The sequence below is a fragment of the Taudactylus pleione genome, unplaced genomic scaffold, assembly GCF_031769625.1.
Source record: "Taudactylus pleione unplaced genomic scaffold, aTauple2 ptg000587l, whole genome shotgun sequence".
NCBI lineage: Eukaryota > Metazoa > Chordata > Amphibia > Anura > Myobatrachidae > Taudactylus > Taudactylus pleione.
In genome coordinates, this window is record NW_028284989.1 from 2,132,780 (window position 1) to 2,152,659 (window position 19,880).

The 19,880-nt window shown below is 47.1% G+C and overlaps 1 protein-coding gene and 1 pseudogene across 1 annotated transcript in view; both read left to right on the forward strand.

Annotated features, from left to right (window-relative positions):
- The first annotated feature begins 5,306 nt into the window (after positions 1 to 5,306).
- Positions 5,307 to 5,425, forward strand: LOC148481244 (5S ribosomal RNA; annotated as a pseudogene).
- A 6,947-nt stretch (positions 5,426 to 12,372) lies between these two features.
- Positions 12,373 to 19,880, forward strand: part of LOC148481245 (receptor-interacting serine/threonine-protein kinase 3-like) — a 58,326-nt gene continuing 50,818 nt past the window's right edge. Inside the window, exon 1 of the mRNA XM_088453758.1 lies at positions 12,373 to 12,506. The gene's annotated coding sequence lies outside the window, so the exon portion shown is untranslated. The remainder of the gene's footprint in view (positions 12,507 to 19,880) is intronic.

A 19,880-nucleotide genomic window follows, 5' to 3' on the forward strand; every position in this document is an offset into this window, starting at 1 on the left:
TGTACTACCCCGAAGGCGTACCTGGAGTCAGTGTAGATATTAGCGGATTTACCTTCTGCCAGCTCACACGCTCTCCTTAATGCGACCAGCTCAGCTACCTGTGCTGAGTGAGGTGGACCAAGTGGTTCAACTTCTACAACATCTTCCTCATTTATAGCAGCATAACCTGTGCATAATTCTCCTGTATCCGTCTACCTGTGACAACTCCCATCCGTGTAAAACATAAAATCTACATTTTCTAATGGTGTATCACGTATGTCTGGTCTTGCAGTAAAAGTTTGATTCAAATACTCCATACATCATGTGTGTCAGTATACCTGCAAAACTCACCTTCAACCAGAGACTCACCTTCCTTCACCCTTTGTGCATCTCGAGGCACATATGGTAAGTACGTTGTTGGATTTAACGTATTGCACCTTTTATTGGTGATATTTGCAGGTGCCATTAGAGCTAGTCCCCATTTCGTGAACCTAGCTGAAGAGACATGTCTGGTTTGGGCAGAATTCAACAAGGCAGATACTGCATGCGGTGTATAGACAGTTGTATCATGCCCTAATACTACATCCCCACTCTTGTTTACCAGAAGAGCAGTTGCAGCTACACTTCTTAAACACGTTGGGCGTGATCTTGCTACAGTGTCCAGTTGTGCACTGTAGTATGCTACAGGTCTGCTAGCATAACCATGTTTTTGTGTGAGGACACCTGCTGCGCAGCTATCAGCCTCCTTACAAAATAACTCAAAGAAAATAACTGAAAGGGTTTTCAGAATCTGGTATTCCCAGGGCAGGTGCTCTTGTCAGACTTTCCTTAAGGTTAAGGAAAGCCTGCTCTGTGTTCTCAGTGTGTATGACACGGTCGGGTTTTGAGGATGAAACTAATTCCTGCAATGGTAAAGCCAAAATAGAAAAACCTGGGATCCATGTCCTGCAGTATCCACACATGCCCAAGAAGGTACGGATTTGCTGTTGGTTTTGCGGCAGTGTCATGGTCTGTATGGCCTGTATTCTGTCAGTTGTCAAGTGTCATAGCCCCTGGGTTAGACAGTGTCCCAAGTATTTGACCCTAGTCCGGCATGGCTGTAATTTGTCCTTTGCAACCTTGTGCCCTGTTTGTGAGAGATGAAGTAACAACAGTTTAGTATCATTTAAACATGACATGCATGAATCAGAGCACAACAACAAATCATCTACATATTGGATGAGGACAGACCCATTGCTTGGTTGAAAAGATTGCAGACAGTCATGTAAAGCCTGAGAGAAAATACTGAAGCTATCTATGAAACCCTGGGGCAATCGTGTCCATGTATATTGTACCCCTCTGTAGGAAAATGCAAACATATATTGACAGTCAGGGTGAAGAGGAACAGAGAAAAATGCAGAACATAGATCAATGACAGTGAAGTGGGTTGCAGTTGGTGGAATTTGCATGAGGATGACAGCTGGATTGGGCACTATGGGGAATTGGCTCCCAACAACTTTGTTAACACTCCTAAGATCCTGTACTAATCTATAGTCCCTCTCCTCCAGCCTTATTCACTGGAAAAATGGGACTATTGGCTGGACTAGCTGTATGAATTAAAATCCCTTGTTGCAATAACCTTTCTATTATGGGATAAACCCCTAGCTCCATCTGGCTGTAATGGGTATTGAGGGATTTTTGGAGCCTGCCTACCACTCTTCAAATTTACCATTACAGGAGATACATTTGCCATCAATCCAGTGTCCTGTCCATCTTTGGTCCAGAGGGAACCTGGTATTTGCATTATCATTTCTTTTACCTGAGATGGACTTTGTTCTAAAATGGCAGAGTGCAACATTAACCTTTGTGGTGTGTCCAATATGTCCTGTACCTCATGCGCAACCTTTTCCAGTATATCTAGGAATATACCATCAGGGGTACAGTATATGACACATCCCATCTTACACAACAAATCCCTTCCCAGCAGATTAGTAGGAGCCGCCGCTGCCAGGAGAAAGGAATGCTTGGTTGGCAGTGGCCCGATAGTAACATCTGCAGATCTGGTTAGAGGGTAATGCTGTACTCTCCCCGTTACTCCTACTACTGCTATGGTCTGATTGGTAACCTGTAAGTTAAATGGAGAAGTTATCATGGATCTGGTCGCCCCTGTATCTACAAGAAAAGTGTGTTTATTACCAGATATATCAACTGTCATTGTAGGTTCTTCCCTAGTATTCTCAGTTAACCTAACTGGCTGTAGACTACAGGTATGACCTGACCCCTAGCACTAACTATCATCCTCCAGCAGAGCATTGGCTGTCGCTATGTGAGCGGGTGACCGTTGGAAATTCCCTGAACCTTGGGAGTGCCCTTTCTGAGTGTAACTGGGTGTTTCCTTCCTAGGTGGCCCCTGATTTCTCAATTTCCAGTATATCTGTATGTGTAATTCTTTATTACAATTAAAACACCTTACTGTATTACCCCGTTGTTGGTATTTGTTGTAAGACTGTGGCTGTGTATGTGATCCCTCTAGAGCCTGAATGCTCACTGCTATTAACTTTTCACTCAGTGCCTCTTTCTTCCTGCCAATGTTCTTGTCATGTTCTATGGCTGACTCTCTAAGTGGATCTACAGTAATCCCTCTCTAGTTAGGTAGAGAGGTTTGCACTCTGGTTTTTAGGTTGTCTTTGAGACCATCCATAAGTACCATAACAGTTACTTCCCTGTGGTGTACATCATCTTTAATATCTGCTATCCCAGTGTACTGGGTTATTGTTAGCAGTGCTCGGGCATAATAATCTGCTGCAGATTCACTATCCTTTTGTTTAATAGTGAAGATTTGGCTCCAGTTAACTACCACTGGGAAATATACAGCCAATTGTGTTATTATACGTTTTATATTGTTCTGGTTATCCTCATCAGTTAAGGATTTATCCTCCTCCAATACACAATGCTTTACAAACTTTTGCACATCAGTATTGGAGGGGAGACAGGCCCTTAACACCACTCGGCAATCCTTATTAGTTGGCTCATGAGCATTACCTAAATCTTTAATACATTTCTGATATTTGGCTAACTTTCCTAGGGTCTGGGAAATCTGACATAATTGAATGTAATTCTGCTCTAGTCCATGGACAGTGCATTTCTACATTCCTTATGGGAACTGTACCATCTTTGTCCGGTTTCCCATTGGGATGTGCACCTACCACCTCACTTTGTTCAGGATTACCTCTCCTAATCCGGTCTCCACTAGTCTCACCCATTTCAGGTGCTGGCCCTGCTAGTTGGATCGCTGCCTTTCCTCTCTGTGGAACATCTAATATATTAACAGCATGCGTAATGGCTGAAATTATAGTAGGTTTATCATCTTCTACCAAAACATTTTCCTGGAGGGGACTTAAATCAGGATACAAGTTACTTATTACGATTTTTAAATTATTTTTAGTATCGGCTGTACTTTCACCTGCGGTCGCATATGGTGACCGAGGTGCGCTTGCGCTGTCTGCTTTATGCGCGATGACGCTACATTGCAGCGTGGGTATGCTACCTGACGATGTCTTGCTTTGCGGCATGAGTACGCTGTTTTGCGGCGTGCTACTATGCCATGTGTGTGCGGCATTTCGCGGCACGAACATGCTACTTTGCGGCGTGTGCACGCTGCCTAGCGGTGCGAGTACGCTACCTAGCGGTGCGAGTACGCTACTTTGAGACGCACATACACCACCATGCCACGTGTTCCCCTCATGCTGCCATAACTAAACAGTCATTATACATTACTCTTTTCTTTAGAGATTTTACTAAACATATGTTATCTCTAAAAATACCTCCAAATTGAAACTGCCAACTTTAGGAAAGGGTTTCACACATCCTTTGGTCATTTTGACCCATATGTCACAGTACACAGTTGCATACGCGCCATACTTCTCATTCATTATATACCCTGCCGATCCAGTCGGTCCATTCATAAGCAGCTCTCCCTCGACCATCCCTTGCGATTGCTTTACACCCATCTGTTCCCACGCTATCGCCTCTCACTAGGGATTTCGGCATTGGACGAATTAAATAAGATGCGTCCAGTCACTTCAACCCGTTATGCGCCGCCGACCGCTAAGCGTTTTTCCATTTGCGTGCGGCTAAGCATTTTTCCATTTGCGTGCGCAACGAGGGAACAGAAAATAGCCTATGCAATTGTTCTGCTTTCCGTACAAATTCAACTTGCCAAGCTATCAAGCTTCCTACTTTGAGTTACTGTCCACTGGTAGAATTTAAGCATTCCAATAACACTTACCCTTTCCAGGGATTTTCTCCCAAGACCCCCAAGTCACAGTCACGGTTTACACTACCATGCAGTCTAATCGCATTGCCCAGAGACACTACCTTCTTATCAATGGACTTTGCGATTACTATTGGGGGGTTCAGCCGAAAAACTACTCCCAGTTTTTCCGAAACCACAATATACATGCTGTGTATACTGTCCCAGTAGCAATTTTCCTTGTCAGACACCTACCGAGTTTCCCTGTATCTTTTTTACAATAAGATTTTTCACATCACAAGAACACGTTCACATTCATATACCTTTGTTTTCTGGCCAGAAAAATGCTTTCCCTAGTGGCAAAACCTATTCAGAAGATTTTAACAAGTGATAAACATATGGCATCAATACAGGGAAGACGCATACGCTATTTGCGATTCGCCTATTGCAGCTCAAAGTGACAATAAAAGAAACTGACTTTTCTCTCTTGTCCCTGGATTCTAATCAGCGCTCCTTAGATCACCCAAAAACGGATAATCGATTTCACAACACTTGAGTACAAAAACAGGCATAAAACACATTGCGTTCTTACCCGTATATGACGCGTCCACCCTTTGTTGAGGGATCAAAATCCGGTCGCTTTGATTAATGTCCGGTAACGTGACCTCAAGGACGAGCCCCAATCTATTGATTCCTAATAGTCGCTAGACGCTATTTAGCGCTGCTAGTCGCTTAAGAAAGAATTGCTTCCAGTCCAATCATGTGGTTCCAAAGCACAAAAAGTTATTTATGTAATGAAAAAGTAACATGGTGAAAGATTTAACAACTAGAGTAAAAAGCAATCCATACTAGTACAAGCCGATACATACGCATGCGCACTGGTCCCAGTATACAGTCATCAACCCAGAAGTCTGTGATCATCAATGAGGATGTCTGAACACTGGGATCGGGACGCAGTTTATATACCTTACAGAGTTCTACGTTAGGAAAGAAAGCCGTTGGATATTTAAACTGGGCACCCTTACACCACATGGCCTCAATGATCACAATAGTTATGGGGCATTTTTAGTTTAGGTCCTACAGGAACTACCATCACACTTACAGCCACTCCACATTGGACATGCCCAATCTCGTCTGATCTTGGAAGCTATGCAGTGTTGGGCCTGGTTAGTACTTGGATGGGAGACCACCTGGGAATACCAGGTGCTTATAATATAGACCTGACAGTGAAGAGATCCTGTATATGGACTGTTAATAACAACTTCCCCACAATATAGAATGCTCCATTCTTAATTTCTACTTCAGGGTCCATAGGGTATCCACAGGATACCTTGGGGTATAGGTGTGACGTCAGTCATCGGGCACCATAGAGTTAAGCTTTCAGCCTCCCAGGATGCACTAGGGTCCCCCTCCTATACCCCGCCCCCGAGTCAAGGCACCTCAGTTTAGTTTGGTGCCCGGCCGGAGTCGGGTGCACCTGTTAGAGTGGGGGCTAAGAAGAGCCCCTGAAGTTTTCTGCATGCAGCTGTGGCTGCACATCTGGATGTACAGCATGGACAGTCAGTCCTGACGTCCATGCTGTCTTCCCTACACCCCCGCCGGTACCAGAACACCGGTACCGATCCGGGGATGCTGGTGAGCATCTGGGGTCACAGCTAGCGGTGACCCCAGATGTTCCGGACCATGGCCGGAATCAAGGGGGACAGCAAGGTAAGCAGCGGGGTCCCGCGGTGGGTCCCCGCTGTTACATGGTCCAGAGTCCCCAGGCAGGGGGCTCCCTGGGGACTGGCTGCAGCGTGGAGCCAGGTATATAACCTGCGCTTCCACTACCCCCCTGGGACAGCGGACCGCAGCAGAGCGGTAGCGCTGCAGCGTCCCAGGGGTTAAATGCATGCCAGGGGAGCGCGCCTTCCCTGTCTCACAGCCGGCGCCTCCCCCGCTGCACACAGCCCTCTCTGCACACTGCCGACTGCGCTCCTCCCCCAGGCCAGCCTCCTCTAAGCTCCTCGGCGGCCATCTTAACAACGCATGGTGAACGCTGCTGGAAGCCTGGATTCAGAGGCATCGTGGTCTGGGTCCCCCCGCATACCTCTCCTCCGATTTGGTCCAGGTCTGTGTATGCAGCGCTGTGTCCTACCAGACTCTGTGTCTGTGTAGTTGATTTATCAGCGCTGGTTAGTGCAGGAATTGAGTTTCTTTGCATTGTATGTGACTGTGCTAGCGCTGCTGCCTGTACTTTCCATTTCTGACTGTCAGCTTTATTACTGTCCCTGTTCTTTCTGCTAAAGCCCGTGCGGTGCGGTGCTGCAGGGTGGTCTCTCGCCTTTTTAAAAACAATTGGTGAGAGGGGTCACATACTTTATACCATCATGTCTGAAAGTGACTTTCCGGGTGGTCTCTCGCCTTTTTAAAAACAATTGGTGAGAGGGGTCACATACTTTATACCATCATGTCTGAAAGTGACTTTCCTCTCCGGCTACAATGTACTACGTGTAAAGTTCCTTTAGCGGAGGGGGAGGGTAGCGCGGAGGGCCTCTGCCGGCAGTGTTTGTCAATGGCGCAGCCTATTACGGTTACAGCACCGGTACAGGAGCCGCCCTGGGCTTGTTTCGCTCAGGCGCTTACAACCTTAGTGGGCCAGTTAGCTCCGCAGCCCGCGTTTACGCAGATGGGTTTGTCCCAGCAATCAGTGGTGTCGTCACTCATGCAGGGTTTCCCAAGACAATTGGTGATACCCCGCAGTCTCCCTATTTCCCCTCTCCCGGTTTCTCAGGAGCCGGCGTGGGTTAACTCCCTGACGAGTTCTGTACAGCACTTGTCGGACGTGTTGCAGGGGGAGGCTGTGATGCGGCCACATAAACGGCCGGTGGCGTCTCTGTCGGCTCCTTATGAGGATGACGAAGGGACGTCTGATGATGGGGAGATTCTGGGTCCTTACGATCAGGAACCTCTCCATACTAAGGACGCAGACGCTAGGTCCAAGGTGTATATTCCTGGACTTATTCGGGCAGTCCGCACAGCCTTGGTGATTGAGGACGAAGTTCCCTCAGCGGCTAAATCCAAGTATGCCTTTTTTAAGGATGTGAAGGGTGACGCCACAGTCTTTCGGGTCAGTTGGTGGACCATTTAGAGGATGCGTGGAAACAGCCTGGCAAGCGATACCAACCGCAGAGGCGCCTGGCGGTGGCTTATACGTTCGCGGATAATTATTTTGCTAAGTGGGAATCCCCTCCACAGGTGGATTCTCATGTGACACGTCTTGTCCGTAGTGCCACATTGCCAATGCCATCCATGTCCTCCCTTAAGGATGCTACGGACCGCAAGGTGGAGATCTGCCTGAAGTCCGCTTATTCCCTTGTGGGGGGGGCATCGCGGCCGGCTATGGCCATTTGCTGGGTTGCCAGAGCTATGGAGCGCTGGGCGGATTTGTTGAAGGCGTCCTTCGATTCCGAATGTCCGGCTGAACAGGCGGAGTTGATTGGTAATCTCCGTGATTCGGCCACTTATATCAACGAGGCGGCCTTAGACATTAGTACCCTGGTGTCTCGAATTTCTTCAGCAGCGGTGGCTGCTCGTCGCACCTTGTGGTTGCGATCCTGGAAGGCGGACGCTGATTCCAAAAAGGGTTTGGAGGCGTTGCCCTTTAACGGAGAAGTTCTCTTCGGTCCAGATCTGGACAAGATTGTGGCCACGGTGCAGCAGCCAAATTGCCATGTCTCCCGTCGGCCGCTGTTCCTTCTGGTTCAGGACCATCGTCCTTTCGGTCTTATAGGGCCCAGGGCAGGCCCAAACCACAGTCTTTTCCCCGACAGGCTGGTCCCAAGAAATCGGCAAAGCCCCGGAAGCAGGCATGGAGTACCAGACGTCCGGCCCCTAAGCCAGAAGACAAGCCTGCGGCCTGACGGTCCGGGCCTCCCTTTGGGGGATCCCAAAGTGGGATGCCGCCTGCTGCAGTTCGCCCAGTGTTGGTCGGTCACCACGACAGACACTTGGGTTCTCGAGGTGGTCTCCCACGGGTACGCCCTCTCTTTCCGGCACAGACCCCACCTCTTTTTTCCACCACGGGTCTACCATCAGACCGGAACAAGGCCACGGAGCTGCGGAAGGTCTTGCACACTATGCTCCAGGCTGGAGTTATAGTGCCTGTTCCATTCTCCCAGAGGGGCCAGGGTTTCTATTCCAATCTCTTTTTGGTGCAGAAACCCAATGGGTCCTATCGTCCGATTCTCAACCTCAAAGCTCTCAACAAGTGTTTGCGGGTTCCGAAGTTTCGGATGGAGACCCTACGGTCCATCATTCTGGCGCTGGAACCTGGGGACTACATGGTGTCATTGGACATACAGGACGCTTACCTGCATGTCCCTATTTTGCGCCATCAACAGTTCCTTCGGTTTGCAATCCGCAGCGACCACTTTCAGTTTCGGGCGTTGCCTTTTGGCCTGGCGACAGCACCGCGTGTGTTCACCAAGGTGAGGGCGTTCATGGCGGCTTCTCTGCGGCTGCAGGGAGTCTGCATGTTGCCGTACTTGGACGACCTTTTATTAGTGGCAGGATCTCCGGAGCTCCTTCTGCGCCACTTGGACCTGACCATTGCGCTACTGCAACGGCAAGGCTGGTTAATAAACTGGCAGAAGTCCACTCTAATCCCGTCTCGGCGGATTCTACACCTCGGAGCCTTATTGGACTCGGGACAGCAAAGGATCTTTGTGACGGGGGAAAAGATCTCTGCTTTACAGTCGAGGGTGCGCAGTTGTCTGCACAGCCGCCGGGTGTCTCTACACTCGGCGATGAGGTTACTGGGCTCCATGGTGTCGGTGTTCGACATGGTGGAATATGCCCAGTTTCACTCCAGACCTCTGCAGCACCTGATCCTGTCCAAGGGCTGCCTCAGTCTCTAAAGTCCCAGACGATAGTGCTCACCCCGGAGGTTCGCCTGTCCCTTGCCTGGTGGTTGCAGACGACCCATCTCAGCAAGGGACGTCCGTTCTGGGTACCAAATTGGGTCCTGTTGACAACGGACGCCAGTCTTCGGGGCTGGGGAGCAGTTTCGGGTCCACACTTGTTCCAGGGCAGGTGGACTCCGACAGCAGGGGAACTTCCAATAAATATCTTGGAACTCCGTGCGGTCTTCAATGCTCTCCAGCAGGCACATCAGGTTCTCCAGGGTCGTCCAGTGCAGGTCCAGTCGGACAACGCTACCACCGTGGCCTACATAAACCGGCAAGGAGGAACCCGAAGTCGGGCGGCTCTCGTAGAGGTGTCTCGGATCCTGGTATGGGCGGAGCGCAATCTTCCGGCCATATCAGCTGTCTTCATCCCGGGAGCACTAAATTGGGAGGCGGACTTTCTCAGTCGCCAGGACGTTCATCCGGGGGAATGGTCCCTGCACCCAGACGTTTTTCAACTGCTGGTGGACAAGTGGGGTCTTCCAGAGATCGACCTCATGGCGTCCCGGCACAGCAACAAGTTGCCGGTGTATGGGTCTCGCACAAGAGACGAAGAGGTGTCTCTAGTGGATGCTCTGTCTGTCCGGTGGACGTTCCGGTTCGCTTACCTGTTTCCTCCGGTTTCCCTTCTACGGGTAATCCGGAAATTCAAACAGGAAGGAGGGACGCTCCTGTTGATAGCTCCCACGTGGCCCAGACGGCACTGGTTCTCAGACCTTCAGGGTCTGTCCGTGGACAGTCCTCTGCGGTTGCCGCTACGACCGGACCTTCTGTCGCAGGGTCCTTGTCTTCACCCGGACCTGACTCGGCTGTCTTTGGCGGCGTGGCTGTTGAGACGGCCATGTTGAGGTCCAGGGGGTTTTCCAGCTCTGTAGTGCGTACCATGTTACGAGCTCGGAAACCGTCTTCCGCGAGAATATACCATCACGTGTGGCATACGTTCTTCCAGTGGTGTCGACCGAGAGGTTATGCACCGCGGGAGTTTCGTCTGTCTCGGATACTCGCCTTCCTACAAGCGGGACTAGATCATGGGCTTCGCCTTGCTTCTTTGAAGGTACAGGTTTCGGCCCTGTCTGTCTGGTTTCACCGTAGGATTGTTACAATCCCGGATGTGCGCACCTTTATGCAAGGTGTTCTCCGCATTCAGCTGCCCTTTGTTCCACCTGTGGCGCCTTGGGATTTGGCTGTGGTCCTGAGGGCTCTCCAGGGACCGCCGTTTGAACCACTGGGCTCAGTGGATCTTAAATGGCTAACAGCTAAGACTGTTTTCCTTCTGGCCATTGCTTCGGCCAGACGTGTTTCTGATTTAGGGGCTCTTTCTTGTAGACCCCCTTTCTTGATTTTTCATGGGAACAGGGCAGTGCTCCGCACTCGGCCTGAATTTCTTCCCAAAGTTGTTTCCCAGTTTCATGTCAACAAGGAAATAGTTGTTCCGGCCTTTAACTCACCTGGCCTTTCAGTGAGTGAGGCCACTTTGGATGTTGTGCGGGCCTTAAGGACTTATGTTGACCGCAGTTCTTCGTTTAGGAAGTCGGACGCCTTGTTTGTCCTCTATGGCTTCCGTAAAAAGGGTTGGCCTGCTTCAAAGCAAACTTTAGCAGCCTGGATCCGTATGGCTATTTCTGAAGCTTATCTTCATGAAGGTCTGCCGGTTCCTCCTTCTTTGAAGGCTCATTCCACTAGGTCTGTGGGTCCTTCGTGGGCAGCTCGACGTGGTGCCTCTGCAGTCCAGATCTGCAAGGCTGCTACGTGGTTCTCTGTCTATACCTTCGTGAGGTATTACAGGTTTGACACCTTCGCCTCTCAGGATGCTTCCTTCGGGCGGCGGATTCTCCTTTCAGCACAGGAGCGTCCCCACCCTTAAAGGATACTGCTTTGGGACATCCCCAAGGTATCCTGTGGATACCCTAGGTATCCTGTGGATACCCTGAAGTAGAAAATATGAGATATGGTAAGAACTTACCTTTGTTATCTCTATTTCTACGAAGTCCATAGGGTTCCACAGGACTCCCGCCTTGTCGCACCCGTGCTGCAGATGGGCTTTGTTCTGGTCACCGGTTTTTCCGTCTCCCTCTGGTGAGAGTGTGATTCTTGTGTGTATCCAGATCTTCTTTCTCTCTCTTCCTTCTCCTCCTCCAGCCTATGGCTTGGTAACTAACTGAGGTGCCTTGGCTCGGGGGCGGGGTATAGGAGGGGGACCCTAGTGCATCCTGGGAGGCTGAAAGCTTAACTCTATGGTGCCCGATGACTGACGTCACACCTATACCCCAAGGTATCCTGTGGAACCCTATGGACTTCGTAGAAATAGAGATAACAAAGGTAAGTTCTTACCATATCTCATATTTTTTCTCACATAGGACACTATATAATCAACAAGGTGTCACTATCATTACCTTTTTTATAAAGATTCAGAGTGTACCAACTACTTAATTATCTCCCCTATCTATAATGTGAGGATATATGTGGCTAAATATCTGATTTCCAATTTTACATCATGTCTCTATATCTCTATCCAGTGATTCATGATATGTCCAACCATATATTACCCCTATAGTCAGATAATATGAGAACTAATCAATTCTTTTAAAGTGCACACCCGTTGTTTTTTTTTTTTTTTTTTCTCCCCTCCCTATAATTTTACTCTTTGTATTTTGCAAAATGCTGCATAACCTACACTACATATAATTTTTTCATTCTAAACTGCACTGTTGCTATAGGATTAATTCACTATGCAATACAGGGATGATACTATGTAACAGACAGAAAAACCATGTGGTTCAGCAGTGAAGGGCACAACAATAATGGACAGATGCCATGGCTTTGATGTATACCCTATTTGATATAACTTGCACGCAGCACACAATGGCACACTAATTAAAAACAAACACATGCAGAGTGCTAAGTGCAACACAGAGCCCTGATCAGGGGTCTTCAAACTTGGCCCTCCAGCTGCTGTGGAACTACACATCCCAGCATGCACTGCCACCTTTTTGATATAACAGCATGCTAAAACTATGCAGTGCATGCTGGGATGTGTAGTTCCACAGCACCTGGAGGGCCAAGTTTGAAGACCCCTGGCCCTGATGTAGACATCACAAGTGAAAGCCCACACTAGCACACATGTTCATAATCAGCAGAAGAGGCGGGACACCGTTCAGGCAGCCGCTCATTGGTCCGTGGTCTGTTATTAGAAGGATCTAAGGTAGAGACCCTGAATGTACCGTGAACAAGCCAGCAGAGGCGAAACTATATCGTCGGAGATAGACGCAGCACCTCCGTTCCCGCTGTGCGCACAGCGGGTGCAGTTACAGACCAGGTGACGCTTCATCCTACTATTATAGCCGCCTAAGGTAATAAATCATTTACACCCTGTGGCTAACACTATCAATTGATAAACACATATTTTGTGGTTTGTGATTCTTGCAGACAAGGGATAATTATTACCCGGCCATGCAGGATCTAAATTGTCCCACAGTCGGATCATCAAGTGATTATTAAGACATCACTGATTACTGACAGGGTACTTCTCACTACACATACACAATTGCAATGCTCAACTTTACTGCTACTATCAATTCTGGTTACTTACTGACGTGTGCTGTGAGAGTTTCCCTGCCATATTTATATGCTGTTTGACAAGGGAAACCTATATTTGAGCCAGTGACAACTGTTGCCACACAGTCTCTCACCTTTATGCCATTAGTTGTAAGAATTGAGAATAATGAGGTGACAGAGACAAGGGAAATTTGTATTCAAGCTTGTGATAACTTTTAGATCAAATTCTGAGCGATATCTGTGACAGTATCATTACCATCGATTGTCACAGCATCTATTCACAATAGATATGTAAATCATGATGTTTTTGTAGTGAGTATAAAAGAGGCAATATAGATTGAATCTATTACATTGTCTAACAAAGGAAACCTGTATTTAAGCCAGTGACAACTATTGATGAATATTGAGTGATATCTGAGACAGCGTTATTACCATTAATTGTTGCCATACTCTTTCACAAATCAAATGTCTAATGTGATGATACTTTCCAATTCATTGGGAAATGTATATTCAAGCCAGTGACAACAGGTGTATAATATTGAGTGATACCTAGTACAACATTACTACCATCGATTGTTGAAATACCCAATTAACGGGGGAATGGCTATCGTGATGATTGTTTCTAGGTATTATCAAAGGAGAAACATTGATTAAATCAACCAGACCACTATCTACTAGCAAACGATAGTGTTAGAGTTTTCCTATCATACCTAATGCTGTCTAGATCCTCAGGTGTGCTGTGATTATATTTACTCTCAGTTGAACAAGACAAGGCATGAGCTCTCACCTACTACTTTTTGTAAAGTGAAAGACACTAGTCACAGGATAGATAGCAGGATAAACACTCACAGCACATATCATTGGCTAGGAGTTTAGACACAAACTAGAGAGAATACTATGATGGAGGATGGAGCATTATATCATTAGCAAATGTCTTTAATTACTTATTGGGTACCTGGCATAACGGAACGATATTTTTTGAAGTATCTAAACGTACACATATGTATCTGTACATTACTTTATTTAATATGTATGTGGAATACTACAGACTTTAGCCAAATTTTTCTATCTTTCTTCGCACTCTCATCGGTACTGGCCCGCAGGAGCCGGGCACAGTAGGACCGAAAGCAGATGCAACTATTAAAAGGGATCAATTATTGTCAATATATGTACTCTCATCATTATCTCCTCTGCACGATGCCGCTGAAGCATAGAGATTTGAAAGCAGATGCATGGCATTCTTGATTCTTTCTTTTCAGTATGACTATTACTCATCTTAATTTTCTGACTGTTATAACTGACACTGAGAAGGTTAACACTCATTAATATCATTCGATGCATGCAGATGAATTAACACCAGTATTTCACTCCTCAAAGTGTGCAGTTCTTTTATACCCACTATTCTTTCTTTCCTTCTTTCATTTCGGCAATCCAAATCATTGACAGATATTACGCCATACTGTAAGGGGGCAGTCTGGTGACATTCCCTACAGATACTTCGTCCTATATGTTTTTTAGAAATATTTTTTGCCTTGACATATGAACACGGCAGTTCATACTTGGAGGACATATTCTGGATCACAATAAGCATTTTAGATGACTACTAAGTGACCAGAACACGATACATTTGTCCAACAATAGTTTAATTAACAGTGTGATACTTAAATATACAACCTTTGTGTAATTTGTCTGTCTATATATGGTGTTATGTCTTTTATGTACGTAAGTTGAAGATTATGTAATAAACTTTGTTTTAATAGATTATATTAAGTTTGTGCCCCCAGCCAAAAGAGTTTTCTTTTCCTTTCCTCTTTAGAGTTCTACGTTAACAAAGGAACTAGTTTACAGGTTTGCATTGGTTCTTCTGGATTGTCTGGTCATTGGTTGATTCATAGGGTGTCATCAGGGGCATGTCTCAGTTCTCCAACGGTCTCTTTGTGTAGTTTTCCGCTGAACAACTGGTAACTACAACACTGCATACTGATAATAACATTGTATGCAATAAATCCCTATCATCCATAACTAGCGAACGCGACTCCTTTGCCGATAGCAACAGGAGTCTGCAAATAAACAGGGATTTAGTATGATACCAAACATGACATGTCCACTATGCTCTAAACCTTAGATCTCATTTAAGTACATTTTATATCATAATTATTAGTCAATAATACCTTTAATAACACTGGTTAGTAACTTTTGTGAATGGGAACCATCTTGCACATAAGCTTCAGCATATGTGCGTCTGTGTGTCGAAATAACAACTATATACAAACGAGCGTCCATGTGTGAGTATTGTGCGTACGCATCTGAGCGTCCGTCTATATAAGTATATATACATTTATATGTGTGTGCGTTATGTGCATCAGTGTATGTGTGTGTTGTGCATACGCAGTTTAGCGCATCAGATTGTGCGACGCAAAGTAGTGTCGTGGAAACACATCGTCAGACCATCGACGACCAGATTGTCAGATAATAATTGCGTGCGATCATATTCAATTATTTGACTTCGACAATTAGGTGCTTCATTTAGGTTAGGTGAGTGGAGATTTGCATATTATATGCATGTAGAATACATATTATATGCATTTATATTAAGCTAGTATATATTTGGGTTTAATTTAAATTGTTATATGTATAATTGTATTTTCATTGTAGGTGTATTTTATATATAGTTATATTTTATTATTATTTTTCTTTGAATTATGTCAAGAACCGCTATAAATTAGTACCTTAAGCAATGGGTTAAATAAATGCTATCTTTAGGGAACGTAAAAAGGATGATGAATACCGGATGTGTTGTAATAACGATGGCTGCTGGAACACATAATTTGTATAAAATGCGGAAATGTGCTGGAACGCATGATCTCCGATAAACTAGACATGCTAAAGATGATTAATGTGCATCTGCTGTGATTTCAGGTGTGTGTAGTTGAACGGACCAGGGGGGACATAAAAAGGCGAACTCTAGCACATCATGCTTGTCTGAGGAAGCCGCCAATTCCTACATTAGAGGCGAGGTAACGCGTTATAGGACTAGGAAGACATCCAGTCATTTGAATATCAGCCTTGTCTGCAAGATACCTGATGTGGAGCTGTGGACCAAAGACCTATTGCGCCTCCATTCTGGACTGCATTGTGGGGACCCTGGCAGCGGATTAAGAGGAGAGGTACACTGTATAATACAGGATGGTCTGAGACAGCATTGATTGCACCATATGTGGTACTTACAAAGTCCAAAGGAGCATGCTTGAATGAATCTATATTGGACTGACAGTCTTTTTGCAAATTGGATTTGCTTATTAACCTTTTTGGGACTGAGACTACTAATATACAAAGGCTGTGTGGTTAAGACTACTAACACAATTTGGCTGGACTAAGCCGTAGAAATACAGCTCTATTAATAACCTTGAGCTCAAGGTTTAGCGGTCGTTAACAATCATATGCGCATTTTATATGGTAATATGGTTTTATTTGATTTTTTGTTTTATTAAAGCCATGTCAATAAATTGTTATTATTGTGACTAATTAATGTGGAATTGAGTATTTGAACAGCGCTTTTTATTATTAAAAATATTGCTCAAAAGCCTGTATGACTAATTTCATATTATTCGTGATAGCTCTTGTACCGCAAAACCAGTGGTTGTCGAGGGGGTATCGTAAACTTTTATTGGCACTGACGGCAGCTGCTAAAAAAAAAGCATTTTACAAGTCTGGATACAGCCTGGAAAACCCCCTTTTTCTCTATTTTTAGAAAAATGACTTTATTCTGAATGGACTGGTTGGAGGCTTCTTTGGCCAAGTAATCCCATTGCTTGATGAGTTCTCTTTATTCGCACAGCGTATGTGTATATTTATTGACAGTAATTCATGTCCACTCAATATATTTAATGAATCGATTTACTCATTTTATTTAATGTCCAGTTAATATTGCACTGTATGTTGTATCTTTTTGACATGCTTCATAAGTAATAAATAAAAACACTTAAAAAAAATAAGAAAATGATTTAATCCTTTGGACGAGCTTCTTGTACTGTATTCATACATGAGCAGAATTAAAGAGTATCTAGGAAGCTTTAATAAAACAGTCAAAGAGATCCAGCAATCACTCTCATCAAAAGATTTAACAACAGCTTTTGAACAAAAGATAACATCTTGCATAAACAGTGTGAATCGGATTATATCACATAATCCAGCGGCAAACGGTATATCCACCTGCGGTCTTCAAAAAGCGGCGCGTCTGTTATTTTGTTTTATGCTTTTTATTGAGACATTGTGAAAGAACATACATTAATAACAGTTTCCATAATCTATAGCAATATCTTGGTTTGTCCTAGCATAGTAGTTTACACAGAAAAAACAAATTGTCAATTAAGTAGACTGTAGTCCTGGGAGCTCGGAAAATGAACCTAGCTATATCTGTTTTCACATCAGGTTTATTGGTGGATCTTGTGATGCTAATCTGGTGAGGTACCAGGTAGATTTTTTTTAAAACTGCTATGTATTTGCCTTCTGGTGGATAATGGAAGAGTATCAATATATACTTCCTATAAACTAAAAAAAGCACTCAACCTTTCTACTTCAGGGTCCATAGGGTATCCACAGGATACCTTGGGGTATAGGTGTGACGTCAGTCGCAGGGCACCAAAGAGTTAAGCTTTCAGCCTCCCAGGATGCACTAGGTCCCCCTCCTATACCCCGCCCCCGGGCCAAGGCACCTCAGTTTAGTTTGGTGCCCGGCCGGAGTCGGGTGCACCTGTTGGAGGGGTCAGGATGCACTAGGTCCCCCTCCTATACCCCGCCCCCGGGCCAAGGCACCTCAGTTTAGTTTGGTGCCCGGCCGGAGTCGGGTGCACCTGTTGGAGGGGGGGCTAGAAGAGCCCCTGAAGCTTTTTCTTCATGCAGCTGTGGCTGCACATCTGGATGAACAGCATGGACAGTCAGTCCTGACGTCCATGCTGTCTTCCCTACACCCCGCCGGTACCAGAACGCCGGTACTGATCCGGGGATGCTGGTGGGCGTCTGGGGTCACAGCTAGCGGTGACCCCAGATGCTCCGGACCATGGCCGGATTCAAGGGGGACAGAGGTAAGCAGCGGGGTCCCGCGGTGGGTCCCCGCTGATCACATGGTCCTAAGTCCCCAGGCAGGGGGCTCCCTGGGGACTGGCTGCAGTGTGGAGCCAGGCGACCAACCTGCGCTTCCACTACCCCCTGGGACAGCGGACCGCAGCAGAGCGGTAGCGCTGCGGCGTCCCAGGGGTTAAATGCATGCCAGGGGAGCGCGCCTTCCCTGTCTCACAGCCGGCGCCTCCCCCGCTGCACACAGCCCTCTCTGCACTGTGCTGACTGGTCCTGTGTCAGCGCTCCTCCCCCAGGCCAGCTTCTCTCTGCTCCTCGGCGGCCATCTTCTCTGCAACGCATGGTGAACGCTGCTGGAAGTCTGGAAGGAAGCATCGTGGTCTGGGTCCCCCCGCATACCTCTCCGCTGTGGCTCAGGTCTGTGTATGCAGCGCTGTGTCCTACCAGGCCCTGTGTCTGTGTAGTTGAGTGATCAGCGCTGTTAGTGCAGGAATTGTTATTTCTCTGCATTGTATGTGACTGTGCTAGCGCTGCCTGTAACTTTTCTTCTCTAAACTGTCAGCTTTATTACTGTCCCTGTTCTTTCTGCTAAAGCCCTTGCGGTGCGGTGCTGCAGGGTGGTCTCTCGCCTATTTAATACTTAATTGGTGAGAGAGGTCACATACGTGGTGCCATCATGTCTGAAAGTGATTTTCCCCTCCGGCTACAGTGTACCACGTGCAAAGTACCGTTAGCGGAGGGGGAGGGTAGCGCGGAGGGCCTTTGCCGGCAGTGTTTGTCCATGGCGCGGCCTATTACGGTTACAGCATCGGTACAGGAGCCGCCCTGGGCTTGTTTCGCTCAGGCGTTAACAGCTTTAGTGGGCCAGTTAGCTCCGCAGCCCGCGTTTACTCCGATGGGTTTGTCCCAGCAGTCTGTGGTGTCGTCACCCATGCAGGGGTTCCCACGACAATTGGTGGTACCCCACAGTCTCCCTATTTCCCCGCTCCCGGGTTCTCAGGAGCCAGCGTGGGTTAACTCCCTGACGAGTTCTGTACAGCACTTGTCGGATGTGTTGCAAGGGGAGTCTGTGATGCGGCCTCATAAAAGGCCGGTGGCGTCTCTGTCCGCTCCTTATGAGGATGACGAAGGGACGTCTGATGATGGGGAGATTCTGGATCCTTACGATCAGGAACCTCTCCATACTAAGGACGCTGATGCTAAGTCCAAAGTATATATTCCTGGACTTATTCGGGCGGTCCGCACAGCCTTGGTGATTGAGGACGAAGTTCCCCCAGCGGCTAAATCTAAGTATGCCTTTTTCAAAGATGTGAAGGGCGATGCCACAGTCTTTCCTCTTTCGGGTCAGTTGGTGGACCATTTAGAGGAGGCGTGGAAACAACCTGGCAAAAGATACCAGCCGCAGAGACGCCTGGCGGTGGCTTATCCGTTCGCGGATAATTATTTTGCTAAGTGGGAATCCCCTCCACAGGTGGATTCTCACGTGACCCGTCTTGTCCGTAGTGCCACATTGCCGATGCCATCCATGTCCTCCCTTAAGGATGCTACGGAACGCAAGGTAGAAATCTGCCTGAAGTCCGCTTATTCCCTTGCAGGGGGGGCAGCACGGCCGGCTATGGCCATTTGCTGGGTTGCCAGAGCGATGGAGCGCTGGGCGGATTCATTAGAGGCTTCTTTTGAATCCGACTGTCCGGCCGAACAGGCGGAGTTGATTGGCAATCTCCGTGATTCGGCCACCTACATCAACGAGGCGGCTCTAGACATTAGTACTCTGGTGTCTAGAATTTCTTCAGCAGCGGTAGCTGCTCGTCGCACCTTGTGGCTGAGATCCTGGAAGGCGGACGCAGATTCCAAGAAAGGTCTGGAAGCGTTGCCGTTTACCGGAGAAGTTCTCTTCGGTCCGGATCTGGATAAGATTGTGGCCACGCTGGCGGCAGCCAAATCTGCTTGTCTCCCGTCGGCCGCTGCTCCTTCTGGTTCAGGACCATCGTCCTTTCGGTCATCTAGGGCCCAGGGCAGGTCCAAACCACAGTCGTTTCCTCGACAGGCTGGCCCTAAGAAATCGGTCAAGCCCCGGAAACAGGCATGGAGTA